Source organism: Bison bison, unplaced genomic scaffold (assembly GCF_000754665.1).
Source record: "Bison bison bison isolate TAMUID 2011002044 unplaced genomic scaffold, Bison_UMD1.0 scf7180017864375, whole genome shotgun sequence".
In the NCBI taxonomy this organism is placed as follows: Eukaryota; Metazoa; Chordata; class Mammalia; order Artiodactyla; family Bovidae; genus Bison; species Bison bison.
Window position 1 is genome coordinate 2,803,974 of NW_011494947.1, and position 5,610 is coordinate 2,809,583.

Below are 5,610 nucleotides of genomic sequence, written 5' to 3' on the forward strand. Positions count from 1 at the left end.
AAAGCTGAAACTCCAGTACTTTGGCCACCTGATGGGAAGAGTTGACTCATTGGAAAAGACTCTGATGCTGGGAGGGATTGGGGGCAGGAGGAGAAGGGGACGACAGAGGATGAGATGGCAGGATGGCATCACCTACTCGATGCACATGAGTTTGGGTGAACTCCGGGAGTTGGTGATGGACAGGGAGGCCTGTCATGCTGCGATTCATGGGGTCACAAAGAGTAGGACACAACTGAGCGACTGAACTGAACTGAACTGAACTGATAGCCGATTAACAATGTTGTGACAATTTCAGGTGAACAATGAGGAGACTCAGCCATACAGATACATGTAGCCATTCTCCCCAAACCCCCCACCCATCCAGGCTGCCGCATAACACTGAGCAGAGCTCCTTGTGCTATACAGTAGGTCCTTGTGGGTTATCCATTTTAAGTATAGCAGTGTGACCATCTATTCCCCAAACTCCCTAACTGTACCTTCTCCCTGTCCTGTCCCCCGGCAACCGTAAGTTTGTTTTCTAAGTCTGTGAGTCTGTTTCTGAAGTTCATTTGTGTCACTGCTCACAATTCATCTCTTACCACTAGACTTTGCCCACGCTGTTCCCTCTGTCTGGAATGCCCCTCCCTAGCTCATCTGGCAGGCTGGTTCCATTTGCTTCCAAACATGGCCTCAAGCGTGGCTCCTTGGCGAAGGCTTCACAGTAGCTGAACTGGAAGCGGTCCGCCCCATGCTGTGCCTCACTGTCCACATGGCCGCCAGCGAGGACATCAGAGGCTCTGTACCATCCTGCTCTTGACCTGACTCCCCCAGACTGTCATTTCCTCCAGGGTAAGGATTGTGCCTGCTGACCTTCAGGTGTCCAGCACCCTGGCAGGATGGGCACAGAGGAGGAGACCCTGGCTCAAAGCCCACTGAATTAATGCACACATCAAGAGGGAAATAAAGACGAGAGAAAAGATGAGAGAGATGGAAAAAAGTGGCTGCTGCTAAGTCGCTTCAGTCGTGTCTGACTCTGTGCGACCCCACAGACGGCAGCCCACCAGGCTCCCCCCGTCCCTGGGATTCTCCAGGCAACAACATTGGAGTGCGTTGCCATTTCCTTCTCCAATGCATGAAAGTGAAAAGTGAAAGTGAAGTCGCTCAGTTGTGTCCGACTCTTTGCGACCCCATGGACTGCAGCCAACCAGGCTCCTCCGTCCATGGGATTTTCCAGGCAAGAGTGGAAGTGGGTCAAATCAGGTCACCTGTCCCCTCGGGCCCCTCTGAGACCCTGAGAGCTTCCCGTGGTTCTGATAGAACCTCAAGAATCAGTGTGGTGTTTGAGGTCTGAATTTTCTCAAGTGGCTGGTTGGGATCAGGGTTGGGGGGTTGCCTAGAAGACAGTGATGGGGGCCTAAGGTGGTAGAGGTGGGGAGGTGCATGGGGGAGGGGTGGGAGGGAGGCTGGAAACCTACCAGGCCAGGCCCCACTTCTGCCAGAAGCAAACCACAAGCCTTAAACACTCCTCAAACAAATTTATGATGTCAATCTGGTTTTGAAATAGTAACAATAATGATAAATAAAAAGAGTGAGCGGATGCAAGAAGGAGGGAACGGGGGATTCAGCCAGGCCCCTCCCCCGGGGACACCGAGGGGGGAAGAGCACATGGAAAAAATTGAAATTAGTTGTGACAGCTGAAATTCTCTGCTCTGCAGACGACATTTGACAGGGTACTTAAAAAAAAAAATAATAAGAAAAGGGAAAGTGGATTGGGCTGCTAGGGGAAGGGGGAGGTGGGGGATTTCAAGTGACACAAGACGCATAATTCAAGCTTCTTAGATTGCAAAAGCTCTTCTTACCTAAGGGGCCTGCTGCCTTTATTTTTATCCAAATGGCTCAATTACCGCAAAGCCCCACAGAGAAAATTACGGATGTTTGCCTCTATTTTTCTCCTCTTGTCTCGACAACTGTAGATATTTTGTTTTCCTTCTTTCTCTCGCGCTTTCTCTCTCGCTCTCTTTTTTTTTCTCCAGTGGTCGGGGTTGAAGAGAGAAGTGGGGGTGTTCAGATGGGCTAAGGGGCTGGAGATTTTTGAAATTGCTCCTCCAAGCCTGCCTCTCTCTCTCTCACACACACACCCCACAGTCTGAGGCCACACCACAACTGGTCTTTGTGTGTGGCCATTTTGACATCCGTCCTTCCCACCTTTGCTGCTTGCTGCTCCCTGATCCTCCCTGGGCTTCTCTCCCTCCTTGGCCTCCTACCCACCGCGGGTACCAGCAGCTTCCTTGGGCCTCTTGGCTGCCCCGTGGGCACCCTGCCTTGCAGGTCCCCTCTTAACTCAGCTATTTCCAGACCCTGCAATAGACACACGGAGGCGCCGAGGTGCCCATTTTCCAACCTTCTTATTGGGTCTCCATTTGTCATTTTTGGAATTGGCGCATCAGGGAGCCAGGCCTGGAGGCTGCAATGCTCCCACCTGTCTGCTCTGAGCCCTAGAACCTGCTGCCAGCTCCAAATAGCTCTCTCTGGGGCTCTGGGAGGTCCAAAGGCTGATATCCGAGCATATGGCCCAGGATCCTGTGGGGCAGGGGGTGCATATGGGGGATTGTAGCTCTCATTTGACCTGTCACTTGCCTGGGGGCCTGTGCCTCCCTCTCCAGCTCACTTCCCCAGCCTTAGTTGCTCCATGGCATGTGGGCCATCCTCATCAAGGACTCAGCATCCCCTCACTCATATCTCCCTTCCCTGGTCTGGCCCATTCCACCAAACCAGGACCATCCCTTTCCTTGACCCTCTTCTGGTTCTTTGACCTTGGGATAAGCCCTTCATTGGCCTGGCTTAGGGATAAAAACCTCTCACCCTCCCCTCCCTGCAAAAGCCCTGCTTCCCTCCAGCTTCATCACAGTCTCTCCTTCCCTCCCTGTGCTTTTCTGCCCTGGGCCTTTGCAGCTGTGTCTCCTTCCACCTGGCTTGCTCCCTGCTCATCTCTCTTCACTCATCTAACTCACACTCAGCCTCAAGAACCCCTGAAATGTTACCTCCTCCAGGAGCCTTCCCAGCTTACTCCTGTCTGCCATCGGGGTCAGGATTAGGGTTAGGGTTAGGGGCCCTGCTCAGATCTCTCTGTAACCATGTGGGAGTGACTCAGAAAATCCTGAACAGCAGCATGGACCAATCAGATGGGCCCTGGCCACAGTCCTGTAGCAGGGACATGGAGGCCCCAGGCGGGCAGCCTTTTACCCTTTAGTTGAAGGGCTTGGTGAAGCACGTGGGTTCCAGGGAAGGGAAATGGACACAGAATTGTCCCCATAGGTCAGCCACCATTCCTGCCAGTGGCCGTCAGCTTGTCTGTCCCTGTCCAACATGGCTGTCCACCCACTGGTCATTCTTGGTTTGACATCCACCACCTCCACCTCCATGAGACATAAATCGGGTGAAAACAGCTCATGCTCCCTGTTGCACCTGCAGGTGTTGGATAAATACTGGGTTGGCCAAAAAGTTCATCCAAGTTTTTCCATAAGATGTCATGGAAAACCTGAACAAACTTTTTGGCCATTCCAATAGCTGTTGATGTACGGAAAAGTCATCGGGACCAGTCCCCTTCTGGGGACCCCTGATTTCTGTGCCCATCATTCCCCTCCTACGCTTGCCTGTGGGCGGCCAACACATGAGCCAGTCCAAGCGGAACAGGACATGGTGGGACACGCGACACTGTGGTTGTACTTCAAAGTCAGAGGACCTGGATGCAAATTTCAGCCTCAGAGCTCTCTCTGTTTGGGCGCCCTTGGGCAACTGATTGACCCTCTGTGCCCTCACATGTAAATGGGCAGGGAAATGCTACTGTGTGTAAGTTACTTAACCCTTTGTGCTGGCTTATAACATTTGATGATTGCATGCAGGCTAAATCGTTTCAGTCATGTCTAAGTCTTTGCGACCCCAAGGATTGTAGCCCACCAGGCTTCTCTGTCCATGGGATTCTCTAGGCAAGAATACTGGAGTGGGTTGCCATGCCCTTCTCCAGGGGATCCCCCCAATCCAGGGATCGAACCCACGTCTCTTATGTCTTCTGCACTGGCAGGCAGGTTCTTTACCACTGGTGCCACCTGGGAAGCCCATTTTGATAACTGGATTAGCTTATTTCTTATTTTTTAATCCTCTTGTCTTCCATAATCAGGAGGGATTCCTGGCTGATTCTTGCTTCTCTCTCCAGTCCACCATCTGCTTCTCTATTCACTTGGCGCGTATTTACTCTGTGTCTGTTACTTCCTGGGTGTGAAGACACAGCAGTGAGCAAGTAGAGTGAAAAGTCTGCCACTAGCAGTTGTGGTCCACGAGCACCCATCACGTGTGGGATCTGGGCTGTTGGCTTCACGCAATGTTTCATTGACTCCTCTCTGTGTCTCTTGATGGTAGAACCTATGATTGCTCCCATTTTATAGCTGGAGAAACTGAGGCTCAGAGCTTGAGCAATTTACCCAAGATGGATGATTCGTGTCAGAATTGAGATTTGAACTTAAACTCTTCTGAAGCCAAATCCTGAACTTTCCTCCACTCATCTGATTGAGCCACTCCTGAATGTATAATCCTCTGTGGCCTCCATACTCCTAAACTTGGCCCAAGTGTCCAGCCAGGCCTGACCCCTGCCTTTATCTTCTCCCTCAAGTCTCTCCTGTGCCCTCTGAACTCCTTCACTCTGGCTGGATACCTCCCTCCAGCCACACTGATCGTTCAGCTCCCCAGACAGATCTATGGCCCTCTTACCTTCTTGCCTTTGCACATGCTGTTCCCTACACCCAGGAACACCCTTCCCCTCTGCTTGGCTGGTTAACATTCCTTCTCCTCCACGTCCCAGCCAGACCTAACCTCCTCAGGGATGCTCTCCTCTTTCCCCTGAGGCTTTATTTATTTTTGGCTGTGCTGTGTCTTTGTCGCTGCTCTGACTTCCTCTAAGTTGCAACAAGCAGAGGCTACTCTCAGTTGCGGTGTGGGGGCTGCTCGTTGTGGTGGCTTCTCTCGTTGCAGAACTTGAGCTCCAGGGCGAGAGGGCTTTAGTAGTTGTGGTTCTTGGGCTCTACAGCACAGGCCAGTGGTTGTGGCACACAGGCTTAGTTGCTCCAAGGCATGTGAGTGCTGGAGAAGGAAGACTCTCGAGAGTCCCTTGGACAGCAAGGAAATCAAACCAGTCAATCCTAAAGGAAATCAACCCTGAATATTTATTGGAAGGACTGATGCTGAAGCTGAAGCTCTGATATCCTGGCCACCTGATGCAAAGAGCCAACTCATTGGAAAAGACCATGATGTTGGGAAAGACTGAGGGCAGGAGGAGAAGGGGGTGACAGAGGATGAGATGGTTGGATGGCATCACAGACTCAACAGACTTGAGTTTGAGCCAACTCCGGGAGACAGTGAAGGACAGGGAAGCCTGGTGTGCTGCAGTCCATGGGGGTTGCAGAGTCGGACACGACTGAGTGAGCGCCAACAACAATAACAACGATATGTGATCTTTCCGAATCAGGGATTGAACTCATTATCTCCTGCATTGGCAGGCAGATTCTTTACCACTGAGCCACCAGGGAAGCCCTTCCTGAGACTGTCATACTAACTGGCTAATCCTCTGACTCGCCTGTG